The 22,605-nt window shown below is 37.8% G+C and overlaps 1 long non-coding RNA gene across 1 annotated transcript; it reads right to left on the bottom strand.

Annotated features, from left to right (window-relative positions):
* Positions 1–884: 884 nt before the first annotated feature.
* LOC140506602 (uncharacterized) lies at positions 885–19,539 on the bottom strand. The gene is made up of 3 exons (XR_011967996.1): positions 19,440–19,539; positions 14,036–14,203; positions 885–10,661 (listed from the first exon to the last, which is right to left on the bottom strand). It is a non-coding gene; the product is annotated as an uncharacterized lncRNA (long non-coding RNA).
* Positions 19,540–22,605: the final 3,066 nt, after the last annotated feature.

Below are 22,605 nucleotides of genomic sequence, written 5' to 3' on the forward strand. Positions count from 1 at the left end.
TGGTCTTTTATACTTATCTCTATTTTCCTGCCCAGGTAAAGATTTCAAAATCCCTGTGTTCTATAAATGACAAGAAGATGCAGGAAATCAGGTCTAACAAGATTGTCCTCTTTATCCCTGTGCTCTGGGGACAGTACAAATGACTGCTTCTGGTTTAGATGTCACCAGCTTTTCCTTGTGGAGTAATGGAAACAATTATGACCATGTCTGTTGACTTTATTATAATTTGTGTCACTTCTTTGCCAGTTTGTTTGTCACGTTCAGAATTATCTTGTTTCTCTGAGTGCCTGGATCTTTGGAAACAAAAGAATAAAAATGATACTCCTACATTTCCTTTTTTCCCCTCAAATGGAGTACTGTGATGGCCTTTTTGTATCTTTATATATATATATCTTTATTCATATGCATAGGAAATAGGTGGGGAGAGAGAAAGAGACAGCAAAAGAGAAAAAAAAAGAGAAACAGAGAAAAGGAAGGAAGGAAGGAAGGAAGGAAGGAAGGAAGGAAGGAAGGAAGGAAGGAAGGAAGGAAGGAAGGAAGGAGGGAGGGAAGGAAGGAAGGAAGGAGGGAAGGACGGAAGGAAGGAAGGAAGGAGGGAAGGAAGGAAGGAAGGAGGGCAGGAAAGAAGGAAGGAAGGAAGGATATAATGAGAAAAGAAAAAGAAGAAAAAATCTACAGAGACATAGCATTGTGAATAATGTGTTGGGAAAACCTAAGTTCAGATCACACCTCATACTTACTAGTTATATGATCCTGAGTAAATCTGTTAACATTTCTCAACCTCAAGCTTCTTTAGGCAGTCATTGATAGGTCATATAACATGTGTCTGTGGAGGAAGCACTCACAATGAAGAAATCATAGATCATTTACATATTCATGTATCCATATTATTTTAATCTATTTCATACATTTCTACATACCAACACATATATACATGAAATATAGAAAACAGTCCCCTTTAGTATCACAGAACAACAGAAGACAGGATTCTATTGCATAAATTATGAGATCCTTGTTGGATTATGTTTGTATCCATGCTTAGCGTGTGTTTGGCAAACATACCAACTGGCTGGCCAATAATCATCTTAAGTTCAACATGATCAAAACTGAACTTATCATCTTTTGTCCACAAGCCCTTTCCTCTTAGTAATTTCCTTGTTATTGTTGAGGGTATCACCAGCCACCCTGTCAACTAGGCTTGAAACCTAGGTGACATTTTTGACTCCTCACTCTCTTTCACTCCCATACATAATCTTTAGTCAAATCATGTTATTTGTGCCATGGTAGTATGTCTCTTAAGGGCAGCTTAGTGTTGCAATTAATAGAGCACCAGAACTGGAGTCAGGAAAATTCATCTTCTTAAATTCAAATCCAGCCTCAGATACTTATTAGCTATGTGACCCTGGGCAAGTCACTTAACCCCGTTTGCTTTTGTTCCTTCATCTGTAAAAGAAGCTGGAGAAGGGATTGGCAAGCCACTTTAGTATCTCCACCAAGAAAATCCTGAAAGGGGTCACAAAGAGTTGGATGTGACTGAAAATGACTCACCCTCTTGTAGACCTTCATCACCTCACGAATGAATTATTAAAATAACCTACTGCTTTAACCTCCCTGCCCCAATTCTCTTTCCACACCTATGCATCCCTCACTCAGCTATTAGATTGATCTTCCTAACTGAAAGTCTGACCATGTCTCCCTTAGCCAGAATTCAGTCAATTCAGTAGCTTCCTGTCACCTCCAGGATCAAACATAAAATCCTGTGTTTGTCATTTAAAACCCTCCATAACATAACCCAGTACCTTTCCGGTATTTTTACGCTTCCCCCCTTCCCACCAGTAACTCTGTGATCCGATGATAATAGACTCCTTCCTTTTCCTCCCATAGCACACCTCCTGGCATTTTTGCTGACTGTTCTCTATGGCTAGAATTGTCTGTCTTTCCCTCTCCATTGCCTGTCTTCACTGGCTTCCTTCAAGTCTAAAGTCCCATCTTCTACAAGAAGCCTTTCCTGGGGGTCCTTAATCTTAGTGACTTCCTTCTGAGATTATCTCCAACTTCACCTGTACATATCCTCTTCATACATGGTTGTTTCCATTTGTTTCCCCCCTTTGCTTTGAGATCCAGAATGTTTTCTTCCTTTGCCCTTTTTAATATCTCTAGCACTTAGCACAATGCCTGACACACTCTAGATGCCTAACAAATAAGTAGCTGTTCATTAACTGACTCACACACGGCATTCCTCATCGCCATCATCCCTAGCATTTTATAATGCCTCCTATGTGTCAGGCACTCTGCTTAGCATTTTACAGTAATAATGAAGATATCATTTATATAGTGCTTACTATGTGCCAGGTGTCCTGGGCTAAACATGGGAGCAATTATCACAACAATCCTGGGAGATAGATACTATTATTATTCACACTTTATGAATGAGGAAACTGAGGCAAACAGAGGGTAAGCAGCTTATCCAGGGTCACACAGATGGTATTTGAGATCAGATTTGAACTCAAGTCTTTCTGACTCCATGCCAGTATTCTATCCACTGTGCCACCTACCTGCTTATTTAAGATAATTGTACACATTTTTTATGGTAGTTTAAATTTTGCAAAGCATTTTATATATGTTATTTGACAGAAACTGTGTTCACAGTGTAGTGATTTTCTAGTTGAAAATGTGGAGAAAAGTCAGTTACCCATCTCATTTATAAGTATCTGCCACAACTGTAAGCCTATAAATGTTTGAAGACTGGAATGATTTTTCTTTTTAGTTTTCATACAGATGGTTGGCAGTGTGGCTACAGACTTATTCCTATGGTGAGAACTGACATAACTGAAATTGTAATTACTCCCTTTCATTGTATTAGCTGTCCTTTTAGAATTCCAGAATTCTGGAGTTGTAAGAAGCCTCAGAGGGTATATGATTGAACCCTCCCTGGGAATCAGGAATACCTTCTTTAGAGTTACCAATTCATGGTGTCGAGTGACAGGGAACTCACTTTGTATTTATTGTGACAGGTTAAGATGTCCCAGTGGATGCCCTGCAACACAGAAATATGTTGCCAAATCACTGACATCTTATGCTTGACGTAGGGCAGGATGATGTAAAATGCCATAACTCTCCTTAGCCATAGATTTGTATAAAAGGTCTATGAACATGACTGATCAAATCCTCGTACATTTTTGTCTCAAAATAAAATGTTATACAAAGTGTCCCATTTCCCTTTTCTCTTTGGCTTCAAACAACATCTAATTAAAATATACCCATAGACTGAGACTATTTGGGGGAAACCCCAGAGTTTCATTTTGTAATGCTTTTGTGATTAGCAGAGGGAAAAGAGTGTGACTTTTAAATGTTTCAAACTTAAAAAAAATTCCTAGAATGATAACAGTTCACATCTGTTTGTTCTTTTTAATGACCACAAAGGTTTTCTATGTACATTATCTCCCTCAGTTCTCACAACAACACAGCACCATCCATCAACATTTCCATTTTGCTTATTAACAAACCGAGGCTCCAATGGATTAAACTGCTTGAACAAAATCACACAGTTCATTTGTTTCAGGCAGGATTTGAATCCAAATCAAGCTTAGACTACATAATACTATATTCAGATGGAAAGACTGGAAGGGTAAATGAGTTTTGATCCGTTAGATATGAATACAAATATTTAAAGTGTAAAGAAAAAAAGGAAGTGCTTTCTAACAGCAGTGAACCGTAGAGACATTCAGAAAAGCTGCAACTGCAGTAAGAAAGAGAAAAAAAAGTCAACAGAATTGTTATAAAAATAGAGAGAAAGAGAGAGAGACAGATATGGGGAAGGACAAAGGAGTTGGAAGGACAAATACATGGGAGAAAATGAGAATAAGCCTTGATGAGAACAATTTGGAGGGCAGAAGGTGATAAAAACACAGTGAGAAATAATGTATAGCCTAAGAATTGTTACAAATCTGTGTACTTTTTTAACATTTCAATGAAACAATTGGTAGTGTGATGAAAATCAATAACAAGAAGCAATAGAGAGGGAACTAAGACATAATAAATAGAAGTGAACTGAAATTAGGAAGAGCTTTAAAGAAACCAAAGTCAGATAACAGAATCTCCTTCTTTCTCAGTCCCTATAGACTCCAACCTTCCCCTATTATTTTTAAATAGAATTTTGCTTTCTGATGTGTTCTTTTAAACTTGAGAATTTTGTAGAGAAATAATAACATCTGGAAACATCTATTCATTATATGGAAACACACCTTTCAGCCTTTCAAGCCCTATTAAAAATAGGAAAAATCACACTTTCCTGACAGTTATTTAACCTACAGTGACATTATCCAAACTTCAAAACGAAACAAGATTTGAGAGTTATTTATTCCACATTCCACATGCCATTCATAAATAAATAAGTATTTATGGAAACTCATTTTTTTGCTATTGTTTAGCTGTCACTCAAGCATGTCTTTCTGTTATTGACTTGGATGTCAAGAAACCACAGCTCTATTAATTTGATGTCAGTTAGTTGGTGGAAGGAAGGGTATTTCCTGGAGTCAGCTAGAGTGGGGGAAAGTTCTTCTGCACCACACTGAATCTGCAAATATTCCAGTCCCTGTCAGCCAGACTTATACTGCCTCTTTAGCACCACCACATGGTTTGAGCCAAATGGAACACAGGCATTGAATTTGCTACCAGTAGCCAAGATGGAATACAAAGGTAAAACTTGTACTGCCTTCCTTGTCCTAGTTCAATTCTAGCTCTATTCAGAGGTGGTAGCTCCATGGTTGGAACAAAAGGTATGGGCTGTGGTCTATAGGTTCAAAACTAAGCCAATTCCAGGTCCTCCCTAGACTCATTGTGGGAATGAAGATGGCAACCTAGCTCAGACAGTGGACAGAGTGTTATGCCTGGAATAGGAAACCTTTCACATCAAATCCTTTATCAGCTTTGTGACCCTAGCCAAATCACCTAGCCTCCTCTCACCTTCATTTGCCTCATCTGTAAATGTGGATAATAATAGATAGCATCTACTTCTTAGGGTTATTGAGGCAATTCCAAATGAGACAGCATGTGTAAAACATAACGTATAATTGCATACTTTACAGTGGTATATAAATGCTAGTTAAAATAACTACATAAGAATTTTCAAGGTCCAATATAAGGTCAACTTGTTGAGTGAAGGGAGTATTTGTGGATTTTTTATTCCCACAAAGTCTCATTCATTCCCATCATTCCATTGCAGTATCTATGCAAATGAGTTGCAAATATGTATATGTACATATGCACATATGTATGTATGTATCTAGTACTACTCTCTTTTCTGAACTCTGGGCCAGAAGCTCCAGCTACCAACAGATCTGGAGATCCAAGTGGCCCCTTAAACTCATATACCTAAAGCCAATAGAAGTGCCTTGAGGATGGGAACTTTCCTTTTAATCTCTATATCACCAGCTCTTTACAAAGTGCCCTGTGCTTAGAAAGTACATATTAAATGCCTGTTGACTACAGAAATGAATGAACGAATGTGTCTGACTTGAGGCTAGATGGGTCTTTCTGGAGTCTGAACCTACTTTTTTAGAGCCATAACTGAATAAATCCAATCTAGGGATAGAGGAAGAGGAGGATAGGGAAATTTCCTCTTTTTTGTTGTTAATTTTCTTTTGTAAAAGCTCATGAAGTAACTTGTCTCCTTAATGTAACATGAATTAAAAGCAAATGAAATCTAGATATTCCTTGGCAATCAAACCCTCCCACAGTGGAATGTGGAATTAGCTGATTCCATTCAGGAATATGAAGATAAAGAGTCAGCTTTGGGTGTCACTCCTATACAAGTCACAGTTTTCTGTCCAATTTCTTGACTGCCAGTTATGGCAGTTGCTACTCTGCAAGCTACTTTTTATGTTATAGTGCTCTGGAGAAGACAAGTGACAGGTGAATTTAGGGGCAGCTGAGTTATAAAGATTGTTCCCAGGCTAGAAATTAAGCATATGTACTATGCATATTGGTGAGCTGGCTTTACAAATAACCAAGCAATGCAACCTATGTATTTCCATCCTATGTGTGTGCATGCACACATGCACACACATAAACACACACACACAAATATATAGATATGTATGGCTATACAAATATTTATATGTTTAAAGCTTGTGTTTATATATACATATTCACTCATTATAAACTTCTGGCAGCTAAGTACCACAGTGTACAGAGCACCAGACCTGTAGTTAGAAAGAACTGAGTTCAATTCCTACCTTTCTTTGCCTCAGTTTCCTCATCTGTAAGATGGTGATAATAATGACACCTATAAACTTCTGGGCTGCTAGGTGGCAAAGTAAATAGTGCTTAGCCTGGATTTAGAAAGACCTGAATTCCAATTCAGCCTCAGACACTTAATAGCTCTGTGACATTGAATGAGTCATTTCAGCCCTGTCCCAGTTTACCCATCTGCAGAATGAGAATAATAAAAGCACCTACCTTGTGGGTTTGTTACGAGGACTGAAATGAATCAATACATAGTAAGCATTTAATAAATGCTTGTTTTCTTCCTATCCTCCTTGTCATTTTAATAATAACTAATATTTATCTAGCTCTTTGAGGTTTATAGAACGTTAGTCTCACAATAATTCTGATTTAGGTAGCAAATAGTATCAAATGAGGAGGTAGAGACACAAAAAAATTTAAGTGACTGATCCAGCATCAGCCAGCTAGTGTCAGAACTAAAACTTAAGTCCGGGTCTCAAGTTTCCAAAGTTTGTACGATCTCTATGAGAGTGGGCTAAGTTTCCATCAAAGCCAGTAGCAAACGATTTACAAAACCTGAAGATTTTACCAGTAAAAGGTAAGCTCCTTAAGGACAGAATCTTTTTTTCCGTTTTTGTCTTTGTATCTCCATCATCATTTAGTGGATATCTGCTGAATTAAATTTCAAATGGCTTTACATCCATTGCCATTTGATTTTAACATAACAAGTCAGAAAGGTAAATGGAGCAGGTGTGATCTCTGCATTTAACAGACATAAAAACAGGTTCAGATAAATTAAACATGATTAATGAAAGTCTGTCAAATATGAGGTCAGAGATTATGGGTTCAGATTCTGGCTCTGACCTTTACAACCTGTGTGACACTGGACTTTTACTGTGACATTTCTGGGCCTCAGTTTCCTCATTTGTAAAAGAACAAGTTAAACCAGATGACTTCTGCAATACCTTTCAGTTCTGTCTATAATCCTGTGATTTACCTATGCTTTCATAATTGGTTAAATATCAAAACAGAGCCTGGACTCAGATCTCCTGACTTTAAATCTAACAGTATTTTTCTTGCTACAGCAGGAAGCTTTTGTTTCAAATAATAATCTACCATAATGAGTAGGATGATAGAAGTGAAGCAGTCAAATCAACTCAACATAGCATCTAAGACTGAGAACAGTGTGCATTTATTGTGGAACTCGATGGATCAAAGGATAGAGGAGCTTCATAAAGCGCTTAAGAGAGTGATAGGAATGGAGCAGGCACACTTGAGAAGGTGGTAGTTCCTAGAAGGCAAAGTCTGGCCGGCTTAGAAAAAGTATAGTCATAGTGGCACCTTTTGGTGCCACATTTCCAAATTATAATTTTTAAGATTATTTACATATACCTAGATAAAGACCAACCAACAGTTAGAGAGACAAATAGAGAGATGATAGATAAATAGGTAATCTATATGCCTTTCACTATGTCAACAATCATTTATTAAGCACTTTTTTGAGCTAGGCATTGTGCTAGGTACTGATCATTTCTGTTGTATTTTGTTGTCATTCGGTTGTTTTTCAATCATCTCTGACTCTTCGTGACCCTATCTGGGATACTGCAGTGGTTTGCCATTTGCTTCTCAAGCTCATTTTGCAGACAAGGAAACGGAGGCAAACAGGGTTAAAAGACTTGCCCAGCGTCACACAGCTAGTAAGTGTCTGAGATTGCATTTGAACTCAGGAAGATGAGTCTTCTTGATGCCAGACCTGGTACTCTGTCCACTGAACCACCCAGCTGCCTAGCATACACCTAGCATACAAAGGTGAAAATGAAATAATCTTTAGTCAGAACTCCTTTGGCATTTGGACCCCTTCACAGCTTGATTCCAAGTTATTTTTATAGGCTTATCACATATCCCTCCCCGTTCATGCTTCTTATAGTTAAGATTACCTGGCTTTCTTGCTGTTGCATGGAGTACTCCCATGGTACACTATGTCCCATCTCTATGACTCTGTGCTAGCTGTTACCCATACCTGGAAAATATTCCTTCTGCATCTTTTGAAATACTTAGTGTCATTCACTTTTCATCTTAAACACTGTCTTCCATATTAAACTTTCCTGATCTCATTTGCTGCTTGTGCATTCCCCAACATAGTTATTTAATATTTATGATTGTAATTTGTACGTGATTCTATATGTACATGATATACATTTAGAGGCATATATAGGTGTTGATTTCTTCTTTTGTATTTGGACTCCCAGTGCCCAGAGTGGGCCTGGTTTGTGGTAAGTTCTAAATAAATATATGTTGATCGATTGAGTACATTTTATGAGGGAAGACACCACAAATATATATATTGAAGAGGAAAAGGGACTAACTTGTGATTTCCCTGGTATGGAGAACTTCTTGGTGAGGAAGCCCATTCAAAAAATACAAAGTGTCATCTTCTCCGTAACTTAAAGTCAGAGTCGCCTAACATCCCATGCAGTTAGATGTGTCATCTGGGATCAATGTGTGTCAGAGATAGGATTTGGAAACAGGTCTTCCTGACTCTAAAATTGGCTTTCCATCAATTTAACCATTCTGTTTCCACACTAATATATAATTACATATACTTTAATGTTAGATATTTTGGGGAGCAAAAGTGGTAGCTGGTATGTGAGTAATTCATGTATTACTTTGTTAGATAAGAATTCTCTCTGAGGAAGTACACAGGTGGCTATTTTCCCATCTCGATCACATAGTCCCTGTAGGCTTTGAGTCCTAATCTTAGTTTATCCACTACATTTGCTGTGTGACCTTGTATAACCTCAGAATGCCTCATCTACTCCATTGATAAAGTAGGATTGATGAAAATATTGGCCTGTCCTACAAGATATTCCCTGAGAAATAAGTTCCTAATAAAGTGACTTGAAAGCTACAGTTTGTAATAATGATACAAAGCATATAGGTGCTTCATTGATGGGTGCTATATACACTTCAAAGAGGATTGGAAACTTGTCTTCTCTTGAGTTTTCTCTAATTTATTCCTCTCGCTGTCCTACGTTATAGAAGTCTATAAAGTGTTTGGAGGATATACAATTTGTATGAAAGAGGCTATAGAAAAGAAAGATGATTCTTCCTAAATATATATAACCTTCAAACCTTTTTGCAAGGATGCTGCAAGAGAGGAAAGTGATCCTTACCTGATAATAGAGTATAAGGCTTAAAAGTCAATGAGAAGAGCATAGAAGCATGAGCTGCCCATTTGTGGCACTTGGTTTGTATATTACCTTGTAGAATGTTTTGAGATGCTTTATGGAAAATGGCCTTAAATCAATGCCATATCATTATTATTAGATACACCAAAGGAAGAAGTTCTATCTTTTGCAAGGTTGAGGTTGATGGGAAAGCCCTACCTGTAACTTATGGATAGATTTGTTCCAGCAAGCAGCCCCTGAGATAAGGGAAGTCCTTGTAGGCAGAGATGTAGCCCAACGAGAGCAGAGCAGGAAAAGACCCTGACACCTCCCCAAGGTCATATTATATGCAATCACCTTCTCTTCTATAGTGTGTAATCTGCAGAGCTAATGTGAAATGACTTGAGCACATCCTGAACTTGGAACTTTTCCTTAATTAAATTTTGAAGTGTTTAGCATGTTTTCCATTTTGGTTTTCTAATGTGATGGGCCTCATTTGTATCGTTACTACTTTTTTCTTTCACATTGCCTTGGTTATTAATTCCTTAAGTGGTCTGGGCTAATTCAATTCAACAAACATTTAGTAAGAACCCACTATGAACAAAGTGCAGCACTACGCAAAGCCTATACACCATGAAGAAAACGGGCAATGATCCAGAGAACATTAGAACACAAAATATGCTTACCTAAAATACCCTACCTGGGGAGTAAAAGCAGGTGCATCTATTAAAGTTAGATAGGTAAAATGCCCTCAAATCTTCATTTCAGTTCATGAATATAGACAGAACCTTAATCATTTTGGGTCTGGTTCTCATTCTGTATGTCTTTGGGGAAAATTTGGAAGACATTCACAACATGAAGATAGTGATTCATTATTTTCATCCAAGAAAACTCTTGCCTTATCAGGAAGATCATTCATTTATGTTGAATCATTTTACTGTGGAACTCAAAAGAAATACAGTGTTATCAGTCCAGTTTTTCTTTTCAGACTCTGCACAGCATAAGTCAAAGCAAAAACTCTGAGGAATGGTAGGGCAGTCAAATTATTTCCACCTTCAAGAAAATCTGTAGTGAGTTTATCATAGAATATTACAATTTGAAAGCTGAAATGAGCTTTAGAGCCAATCTTGTTTTAGTTCCCTCAATTTACTGTTGAAGATGTGGAGGCCCAGGAAGGTGACTTTACCAAGGTCATGCAGGTCCACTGACTCCAAATTCATCTCTCTCTTCAAAGTAACATATGGTTGATGGTAGTCAAAACTTTGATTCCTGCATCAGAAAATTGGATTGAATATTGCTTAGGAAAATCTGTTTGATATGACATCTAATTTATGAAATTGAATTAAGTTCCCCAGTTAGCTCTCTAAAGCCTGTTTAACCTATGTTATGACTGAGCTATAGTATAAATGAGAAAATAGTGAATTGGACTAGAGTAAGGCCCTCATATCTTGGAAGACCTGGGTTTGAGTCCCACTCTTCACATATGGCTCTATGACCCTTGGCAAGTCATTCACCCTTTCAGTACCATAGACATCTCTCTAGGTGGCAAATTATTTCCTTTTTACATTGGTAGAGAGAATTTCTTAGTCCCCACACAAACGGAATCGCATATCTGGATAAAACTAAATCAAACAGTTTTAATTTGCTGGTAGCATTTCTAGCATTGATTATATGAAAAAATGCCCTGTGAATCATGACTAGCAATACCAGGGGCACATAGTCTCAAGTGTTACTCTAAGTTCCAGCAGGAGACACTAGGCTATAACATCCTTTCTCCTCCTTGCTACAATAGCATAGAAGACTGCTCCCCACAAAGAAGGCATAAATACTCCCTTTTTCTAGGCTGTGTACATGGAATTTTCTGCCTCTGGATTGCTGCTGGGGGACTGTAGCAGAGAGGGTTAGGTGATGGAATTGTGATTCTAGTAGTGGTGGGTAAAATGAAGAGTATAGATCATGCTGGGAGGCATCAATTTCCACTGGGTGGGAAGAGGGTGTTCGACTGTTCTGGAAGTATCAGCATAAATAGAGGTCAGATAGTAGGGTCTCTTCTCACTTTGCTGGGTGTCCAAGCAGTGGGAGTTGGGAATGAAAGAGGAACAGTAGTCAATCATTATTCATTTCTATCGCTTATGTATAAGTCAGAATTTTTTTTTAATTTAGGGAACTGTCTATACATATAGAAGTATTTTAAAACTGTCATGGATGGTTTTACCTATTCTTGTGCTTATATTACCTGGGTTTTTTTGTTAGCATTGTTCTGGTTTACTTAGAGGAGGAGACTGAGGCAAAGATAGAGGTTTGCTTCTAGATTAATACAGTAATACTTTAATAATTCAATTAGTTTTCGATATTATGAATACAAATATTCCCCCCATCTTAGATCACTATCACCTATATATGCCCTCTCATGCTGTCAGATTCTTGTCCAAGTTGCCCAATAGATATTACACAGATGAGGTTTTCCCCACAGAGTCTAAGGTCTTTAACCTCTCTGTGCCAAGAACCCCTTTAAAATCCTGGTGAAATCCATGGACTCCTTTCTCAGAATAATGTTTTTAAATGCATTGTATTGAAACAGTTTTTAGAATATTAAAAACAAAAATTATTATATGGAGCCCTAGTTAAGAACTTGCTCTAGTCTTTAAGAAATTTGTTTATAGTTACCAGCATAGCACTTGGGCTGTCTAACTATTAGGTTGTATTCTTACCTTATTACCAGCTCACCTCTTTTTTCAGTTATGCATACATTTCCCAGATGACATTCATAATACCACATCTTATGCATAGGCCATCAATGAACATATGCTGTAGTCTATTTTTGCCTACCATTACCTATAGACAATTTTGATTCTTCAGGAAGCGTGTTCCATGAAGACTCTCAAGCTTGCAGCACCACTGAGAGAACATCTCTGTTTAAATGATGGGATTTTGCATTAAGGAACAATTTAGGATTATAAAAAGGCATTGCGCAATTTTACCAGTACCATGTGCTTTGCTCTGTACCTCCATTTAGTTCTGGGACCAATTAATTGTCAGTCTATCTTCATTGCCTCTCCTAGGCAAATGTATTTGACAGTCAGTAAAAAAGCCTCTATTAAGCATTTAGTATGTTCCAGGCATCGTGCTAAGGACCAGGGATACTAGGAAATGCAAACACACTGATCCTGTCCTAAAGGAGATCACATTTTAATGGGGCAGACAATACATAAGCAAATATAAGTTATGTACAGGGCAAATGAGAGGTAATCTCAGAGGGGAGGCAGTAGCATTTTTTTATTTTGTTTTTGTGGAGGTGAGAAAGAAACAAAGAAACAAAGAGAAAGGAAGGAAGGAAGGAAGGAAGGAAGGATAGGAGGACAGGAAGGACAGGAGGGAAGGGAGATAATAATAGTAGTTATTACTTTACTAGTACTACTCCAATCCAATCCAATGCAGTTATTATTTATTAAACACCTACTATATGCTAAACACTATGTTAAGTGTTGAGAATATAATTATTAAAAAGATAGACCCTTCCCTCAAAGAGCTTATAATCTAAAGGAAAAGACAATACAGAAAAGGTGATGGGAAAACTGAGATGGAGTTGGGAGATGGGACATCTAGGGTACCCAGAGCAGGGACATCTTGTTCCATGGAACTGGAACCATGCAGAGTAGCAGATGTAGAGTGGAGTAAGCTGAAAAGTCCAGTTTCTGCTCCCTATAAAGGAAGGTACTGGGAGGAGTTTGGAGCTCAACCCTCCAGTCTTCAAATCAGAGTGGAGAGGCTGAGTGATGGTATCAGTCAAGGCTTGAGTTAGCAGTGTGCTGGTGAGTTTAGAAGGGATGAACTTATCCTGAGAAAGGCAGCTTATTGAAGTTGAAACAGACAGGGCTATAGATTCAAAGTGAAATGAGCTGCTCCCCCTCTGCTTGTAAAATTGAATGCCTTCTGATTATCTTCTGAGGGAAAAAGGTATTCTTGAAATCTATATTATGAGATTTTCTAGTAGTTCACAAATTTTTAATCCCTTTCATTGCTCAAATCTGAGCCACATGTTCAAACATACATTTTCTCTTTTCTCTTGTATCTACCTTTAAACTGAAGTTGCCAAGCATGAAAGTACATATTGACTTGGTTCAGAGGATCTTATCAAGTTCTTCATAGAATTTCTCAAACTTTTCAACCTCTGATACATGTATTAATTGTGGCATGAACCATAATCACCTTCTCAGCTGCCTTTTTGCTTATGCATATTATACATAGAAGTATATATTTTATTGCCTTTGAGAATATGATAAAACTAATCCTATCCAAACGCTTTGTATCTTCATGTAGAATCTGTGAAACCATTCTTCTAGTGTATTTTAACTTCCTTATGCCTTCAAGTTCTATTTATTATGAAAAGGCAGTACTGGTTGTGATTCAATTATTTTCCAAAAGTAGTTTGCCATTTTGCTGGTCACTGGGGAGAAAAATATGTGTTCAGAGTATCTATTATTAAGTTCATGTTTATAGATAGTCTAATGAATGGATTCTATAAGCCTTCTGTCACTCCAACCTACCCATCTACCAGGGGACCATTTACAGAGTGGATATTAAAAAAAAAGCATCCATGGATAGCCATGACCAAATATTCCATTATTTAAAAATCAACTTACTGGTTGTGAGCCTTTCCCTGCTTAGTCAAGTTGTTCCTCAAGACAAGAGATTGATTATGCAACAAGGAATTCCAGTTCTTGTAGAATCTCTTAGAGTATAGACTCTGCTGGTGCTACCTTTACGATCCCACAGTCATCTCTACCATATGCTAAGGCATCAGAAGAGGTCTGTGAATAGAATGAGTTAGCTCAGACTCCAGAACAATTCCCAGCAACGTCCAAATCTGTTGATAGGTCCATTGAGTCTTTCTTGTTCCATTTTATTAACTGAAATGAACTTCATCCAAAGAGAGCAAAAGCTTCTCTATATGTACTGCTGATATAGTCACGCCTAGACCTGCAATGTTACCTATAGCCTTTACCCATAATGTGACTGTCATAGGTCAATACTTAGGAGCACAAAATATAATAGAGATTATTACATGGTGAATTGGTGGGACCTTTGCCTACCCCTGAATATTGGAAAATTAATTGGATCATATAGCTGAACTTATCAAAAGTTTACAGCACATGATGCACGCACTTTGAAAGGGTCAGTTCCCCTATCTCCCTTTATTCAAACTCACTGCAGAGCTGGCATCTCAAGTTGTGAACTAGTAAATGTGCAAACTTACGGGCAAGGTGCCCACCTCCCAAATTAAATTCTGTCTCATGTTTTTGTAGGTTTGCATATGAGGAAAAGGCAAAAGAAATGGCAGTATTTAAATCAAATAGTTGCTCACTATTATTGTGGGGAGGGTGAAAAAGGTAAAGGGAGGAGCTGATTTGTTTTGCTTTTTACCTATTGGAAATAAAATGACCAACTTATGAGTCCATGATCAGGTGCTATATATGTTCAAATTCTACCCCCTTATCCTTGCTCAGATGAAGAGAACAGCTTGCTCTATGCTGCAGATTCTGATGTGTCAATATCAACTAATATACATGATGCATTCATGATATGCAAAGCCTCATATTAGGCACTTAATAAGAGGTTAATCAGCATGGACATGATGCCCGTCCTCACGGGCTTATCTGCAAATTGCCATGGAGCTACAAAAAACAAAAAAAGATCTAACAACAAAACAGATCCACAGAGAGCTAATGTTGATTATTATACCCCTATCAGAAAGATGACATTTTCCAAAGATGCTACCAAATGCATTCTTAGGCAAGTATCAGAATTTATTCAAAATTCAGAGTGCATATCTTATCTAGTAAAATGCCAGATTGGTGGTCTGAGTATGGTTGGTACAAGCTCCTTTAAAACAGCATGAGCCATATGGGAGTTGGATTATAAACCAAATATACTAAGCTGTCAGTTTGTGTTCAGAAAGTTTTTTTAAACTAACACACACACACACACACACACACGCATGCACACACACACACACACACAAAAGCAGAACTGCCCTAAATATTCAAGTCCATAAAATAGATTTTAATGCAAATGTTAGCACAGGGAGCTTTGGATTAACAGAAATATGGTGTATGTTGTGCAAGTACATGTATTTGCATATCTCCCCCATGGCTACCATCAAAAGGGACTACAGAGGCCAAGTGATTACTTTCAGGGTCAATTAGAACTTAGAAACTCTGGAATGAGTTCAAATTAGTTTCTTTTGCTGAAGAGAATGTTAAAGCAGAATCACACTGTGCCCCTGGTCTCTCAAAGTGCTCACAGGTTTTGATGAGGGAATGAGGGGGCATGAGGCAGGGAGGTGTGTGGTATATAGCAGCCCACTGTAAAGGATGAACACTAGACTGGGAATGAGCAGACTCTAGATCCAGCTATGACATTAATTAGCTGTGACCTTGAATGAGTTCAGTCAACCTCTCTTTGCCTTAGTTTCCTGTTCTGTTAAAAAAAAAAAAAAACTAGACCAGATGATTCTCTAAGGTCCTCTTTTGCTCTAAGAATTTGTTAAATGTAAAATCAACAACAAAAATGGCATTTTCAAAAACTATATAATGATTATGTTAATTAAAGTTGATATGGAACTTGAAAGTTACTGAATTGATCAAGCGGGACACTAATTTATTTCACAAAAATGTAATCCTCAGATTGGTGAACCATTTAAATTGGAGCACATGAGAACATAATAGAAAGAGTACTGCCTCTGGATACCTGAGGAGCAGGTTCAAAATCCCAGTGAGTCAAAAAGCAATGGTTTGTGTCTGCTGTGTTCCGGGCATTTTGCTAAACATGGGATACAAAAAAAAAGGCTAAAGATAGTCTGTTCTGTATTGATGTGGGTGGGTGGGGTGACATGGTCAGACAGGACCTTTAGGAAGATGAATTTGGCAGAGGAATGGAGGATGAGACTGGGCTGGGGAGAAACCTGAGGCAGGCAGACCAAAGAGGAAGTTCTTATAATAGTCCAGACATGAAGTGATAAGGTCCTGTGTGAGGCTGGTGACTGTAATCAGAGGAGATTTTCTACCTGTATGATTTTGGGCAAGTCACTTAATGCCTATGGACCTCCATTTCTTCTTCTTCATGATGAGGGGGCCACACTTAATAGTCTCTGAGGAAGGAATTTTCCAGATTTGAAACTATGAGGCTAAGTGTTGGGGAGATTAGATCTATCCTTTATTGTTGTGAATAAGGAATGTTTTCACGTTTGCTTGTGTCTCTATGTTAGGCACTTGATGAATACTTGTTGACTTGAATTAAAACCCGCCTCTTTCGCTATTTCAGTCAAAGTTACACTTCGAGTCACTGGAATCACAAATTAGAACTTGGAGCTCCTAGAAAGTATAATCCTACCATTTGCATAGATATTCCCAGAAATATCACTGTTTTCCTCCCCATTCCACTCTGTGTGATATATTACCAAATTTATGATGGAAGTTAGTGGGGAAACACAATTCAATGAACAGAAATTCATTTTTCAACCACTTTTGCCAGACAGTTCCAATTTTATAAGTCAAATCAAAAAAAACATTTATTAAGCATCTATAAGGCACTCTTATATGAAAGATAAAATAAGATAAAGAAGAAATTAGTGAGTTTTTCCATTGTAAAGATCTTGTCTGCTCCATTCCATGTGACCTTAAAGTACTCTAGATTCCATATTTGATTTCTTTTTTAGCTTGTATTATTTAGATATTCATTCTCCCTCCCCTAGCCCCACAAAGCCCTCCCCCCAAATCTTCACTTGCACTCTCTTGCTTTCTCTGTATGTACGTATACATATATATACATACACACAAATATATATGTTGTATAAATGTTTATATATACATGGTTTATAGACATGCATACACACACACAGAGTTTCTAGTAGAGAAATCACTGGGTAAGGAGCCATAGAACCTGAATTCAAATCCCAGCTCTACCATACCTGTGTGACTCTAGGCAAAAAACACTTTAGCCATCTGTTCCTCTCCTCTAGAATGAGGAATTTATATTTGATGGTTTCAAAGTTCCTTTCAGGATTTAAGTCTATAAATATATTTCTCTTCACTATATTTATGCAACTCCAATCAGGACACAGGCTCTGACAATGAATTTATTTTCTGATTTGTGAATGGTACTGCCCTGGAAAAATTCAGCAGTGTTTGGGCATATTCAGATGTGTAGCATTAGCAATACAGCACACTTACATCCTGACTCTGTCTTTTACCACGCAGGTGACCTTGAGCCGTGGCAGCTAGAATCCAGTGGGCTTGGAATCAGGAAAATTCATCTTTATGAGTTCAAATCTGCCTCAGACACTTGTTTAGCAGTGTGACCCTAGAGAAGTCACTTACCCCTGTGTGTCTCAGTTCCTCATCTTTAAAAAATGAACTGGAAAAGGAAAGGGTAAACCACTCTAGTATCTTTGCCAAGAAAACCCCCAATGGGGTCACAGAGTGTTGGACACGACTGAACAACAACAATGACCTTGAGCAAGTCACTTTCCATAATGGGGCCTCAAACTCTTTATCTATTGAATGATAGGGCTGCACTACATGGATTTTGAGGTTTCTTCCACCTCTAGATTTACGATGCTATGATCTTATGCCATTCTTTTGCAATAAAGGAGCAAAAATAGCCCATGAATATGAATTAGGTAGAAAAAGGTAGTGACAAGCTAGAGAGATCTCCTGGTGGAGCCTAAAAACAATAAATCAGAATAGTACAAAATTCAGTCAACCAGTTGCTAGTCACAACAGGTAGTTTCACTGCCTTACTTCCACTGCATTGATTGGCTCTTTTGGAGTCGTGAGGTTGGAGCTTGAGTACAACTAAATAGGCTGCTTCTGCATAAAGGCTGTCACTCTGAATCAACCTCCGAGCCCAGATTTGTGAAGCTAACTTCAAGGTAGTGCTGGGTAAGCAGCTTTTGAGAAATTCTTTTTACACATTACAGGTTCCAAGCATGTGCCTGTGACCTGGAAGCTTGCACTCCTGTGCCCCTACAGGGCTGCGACGTTTTATGTTTTAGCAATTAAATTACATTGGAAAATGAAATGCTAAATTCAACACACTGGATTAATCAGTTAAGTGCTACTCACAATAATAAAGCCTCAGATGGATTTCCCCCCTCTCCGCTTCCATCTAAAACAGTCTATGAACATTAAAACCCAAGGACTTTCCTACCAGAACAGACCAATGGCCCATCCAGCCTGGGACTCTGCTTTCAACGGCAGTTAATACTGAATGCTTCAGAAGAAGATGAAAACATTTGATAACACTCTCTGCCAGTTATAAAATCTTTCACTACCCAGGAGAGGGGGTGAGTGTGGGTGTGGGTAGAATACAAGTAACCTCTTATTCTACAACAGGGAAAAAATACCCTGTATTTGGCAATGGAATGAGCAATGAATTTGATTATTTTTAAAGGGATCTTTGGTGGAAACAGCACTGTAGCTCGAATAAGAGTCTGTGCATTCAAATCCCATTTCTACATGTAAATTTGGACATGTTCTTTAATCTCTTCAGCCTTCTGCTTCTTCATTCTTAAAATGAGCAAGGATTAGACTGTAAGATCTCTAAAATTACAGTAGCATGAAAGGTTCTTCAAAGCAGGCACTGTTTCATTTTTGGTTTTCTATTTCCAGCTCTCAACATATGGTTGGCACATAGTAGGTGCTAAGCAAGTCAAGTCAGCAAGCATTTATTAAGCACATATTATATGCCAGGCATTGTTAATGCACAATAGTTAATATAGGATAATATAATAACTTGTCGAAAGGAAATTGAATCAAATCCCTTCCAGTTAGGGATACAGCCTAGCTTCTAATGAACCTTCATTTATGTCCCCCACCCCCATCATTATCTTTCAGTGCATATTAAGAAGTTAGTCCAGAATCAGCAGCATAATTCTTTTCCAAAAGGTGATCAAGCTGTTGATTCAAATACAATAATTTGGATTTTCATGAAGTTTTGCATATAATTTGCATGTCATTTAATATGAAAACTTGTAGAATTTCTTACCCCTTTGCTCTTCTGTGGTTTCTAAGCTTCCTCAGTCTTCTGTCCTTTTACTCAAAATTCTCCCACTTCTCACCTCTTTGCTTTCTTTCACCTCGTTCAGCATTAACTGGATTGGGCAGGAATAACTAGTTGTGAACCATTGCCCAAAGGCATTGTTTAGCATTTGCATTGAGAGAATATAAACATGGATAATGATCAGTTAGTAAAACAGAAGATTGAAACTCCACAAATTCAAACAAAACAAAACTGCAAACATTCTAAATCTTCAACCAACCTTGACTTTAGACTTGACTTGAGGCAACTTGGTGACACAATGAAGACACCAAAGACAGGTTCAAATGAGGTCTCAGATACTTACTTAGCTGTATGACTCTGGACCAGCCCCTTAACCTTCTTCAACCTCTGTTTCTTCATCTGTAAAATGGGGACAATATAGCACATACATTTCAGAGTTGTTGTGAGGACAAAATGAGGTAATATTGGTAAAGTGCTTTGTGGATCTTAAAGCATTATATAAAAGCTAGCTGTTATTATAGCCCCCAAACAAGCTGAGGAAGAAATAAGTGTTTTGTATAACTAAATGATGCTTTGTGTAAATATATGAACCTTTGGGAAAGGATCTTATAGGTCATTTGGTCGAAGCTCTTAGAGATGAGAAAATTGGGGCTCATGGTGATGAATGTCTTGCCAAGGTCACACAAGTTGTCAGTGGCAAAATTGAATTCAAACTCAGGTCGTATGATCAAAGGATCCTAGCTGGTGTTTGAAGGGACTGTCATGGGTCACATAGTTCAATTTTATAGTAATTTTGTAGATGAGAAAACTGAGACCCAGAGAAGGTCTTGCCAAAAGTCACATTGGTAGTAATTACCAGAGACAGGGTTTGAACCTGGATTCTATAAATCCTGACCAATTGTTTTTTCTTTTCCTCCATTGTTGGACATTTTCTCCTTCCAAATAATCAAAAAATCAATACTGCAAAGCACCGCATTAATTACCAGGAAGGATATCAAACGGTGTAAAACAGGGTGTCTGCCCTTGTTTGACTGACAAAACAGTGAGATAAAGATATCCAATATAGATTTATAATACAGGTAAATCAATAAGAAGATAAATATAATGTAAATTAGATTATAAGTACAAAAGAGGAGCACAAATTGAAGCACTTACAACTGAGGGGCATCTGACCTATGTGAAAATAATCTTGTTCTCAGAGTCCCTGCTGAGCAACTGAGATAGGAGCAGGATGACAAGGTCTTTCCATCTCTAGGTGACTATCAACTTTCCCTTGGAATGAATCCAACAGCCAGCTTGCCTAACCCTAAAACCTGACCTATAATAGAAAAAAATGTTTTATAGGGTTGGCAGCTTATTTACATATACTATTCAAACAGGTTTCTACCTTGCATTAAGAATACAAAATGTTCTTTCTATTTGTTTAGACAAAAGCAGTGGTTCTTTGATCTAAATTTTTTGAATTCCCAAGGATGGTAGAATTTAGCTCATTTACCAGCACTTGTTAAGTGTCCATCCACAGGTATCAGTATCTCATGGTCTGCTAGACTTTATAGCACAGATTAAAAGACAGAACTTGCTGTCAAGGGTATGTGGTTACTCAACAGAGGCTCTATTTTTTTTCTTTTCTCTTTTCTTCCAATTCAATCATGAATGTCCTCCAGACTTGTACTTCTTTTGAGCTGTGGATTTCGCAACCTGTAAGGCAAAGAAAAATTGTGTCTCTGTTTTGCTCAAAAAGAGGTTACAAGAAAGAAGCTGGGCAGATGTTTCACATGACCTCTTCTATCACTTCCCTTCCCCATACATAGAGTACATTTCTCAGCGCTGGTTTCAGAATGAAATACTGAAGTACTCTATATTTTCCATGCATTCATGCTCATTTGTTGACATATAAATATGTGTGTGCATGTGGATATAGATAAAAATAGAGTAGAAAGACTGATAGATAGAGAAATGGGTCTATCGATCTACCTATCTATCCAGATCTATATAACACACGCAGATAGGTAGATAGGCAGATAGACAGACAGACAGATAGGCAGATAGATTTACCTACATTTCTACATAGAAATGTTTCTATGGAAACATACATAGATAGTTATCTGTGTAGATTTATAATTGTATAGCTATAGATAGAGGGTTATCTTCATTTCCTTAATAGGTCTCAGATCATTGAGAACAGACACTGTTTTTTGTCTTTCCTTGTATCTTCAGTTCAGCACAGGGCCTGGCAAAGAGTAGGAATTTTAAAAATACCACTGATTGACTGAGGAGGGGGGAATACAAGGCCACAGATTTCACTCTGGAAGTGATCTCACAGGACGTTTTACAAATGGGGAAACTGAGGACCAGAGAGGTAATGTGATTTGAACAAGGTCCTACCAGTAATAAGGGGCAGAGAATGTATTTAAACCAAAGTCTTCAGATTCCAAATGTAGTACTCTATCCCCTGAAGCAAGCTAACTTTTAGAAAATAGTCCCAATAGAAAGAGATTTAAAAAAATAAATAAATTCAAGTGTGTATTTTTCAGTTTACTATATTACAACTCCATTTGAATTTTTTCTTCCATTCCTCTTACACCACTGCAGTCCATAAGCTCAGTGAGTACAGGTCACTACATCATGGATGGAGAATTGAAATGGACATCCAAATCAGTAGGTTCTAATATTCTCATTTTGCAGACGAGGAAATTCAGGACTAGGGAGGTGAAATGTCACATAGCTCATAGGCATCAGAAGCAAAGTTTGAACTCAGGCCCTCTGACTACAGATCAGTGCACTTACAACACTGTGTTGCTATCTTCTGCATTTGGCACCATTGTATTTGAATACAGATATGGCCACCTTTCAGAAGTCATCCACTTACTCAGGGTCAAGACTGAAACAGCAGCTCCTTCTTTTCTTCTCTGAATGCCTTGCCAATACAGTTCTCCTTGGCAGAGGCTGATGCTACCAAATGTTTCTTATTGTCTTGTCACTTCCTCCCTAACACATTTTTTAAATCCCCTCATTAGGAGATTGGGGGAGATTATTTTATTTTGGTTTAACTCTATTATGATTATTATCCGTGATGGCCCATTCAATAATCATGAGAATGATACTAATGCCTCACTTATAAATATGTTCTGTGGTTATAAAGCACACCCAT

This window comes from Notamacropus eugenii, chromosome 5 (genome assembly GCF_028372415.1).
Source record: "Notamacropus eugenii isolate mMacEug1 chromosome 5, mMacEug1.pri_v2, whole genome shotgun sequence".
Classification (NCBI taxonomy): domain Eukaryota; kingdom Metazoa; phylum Chordata; class Mammalia; order Diprotodontia; family Macropodidae; genus Notamacropus; species Notamacropus eugenii.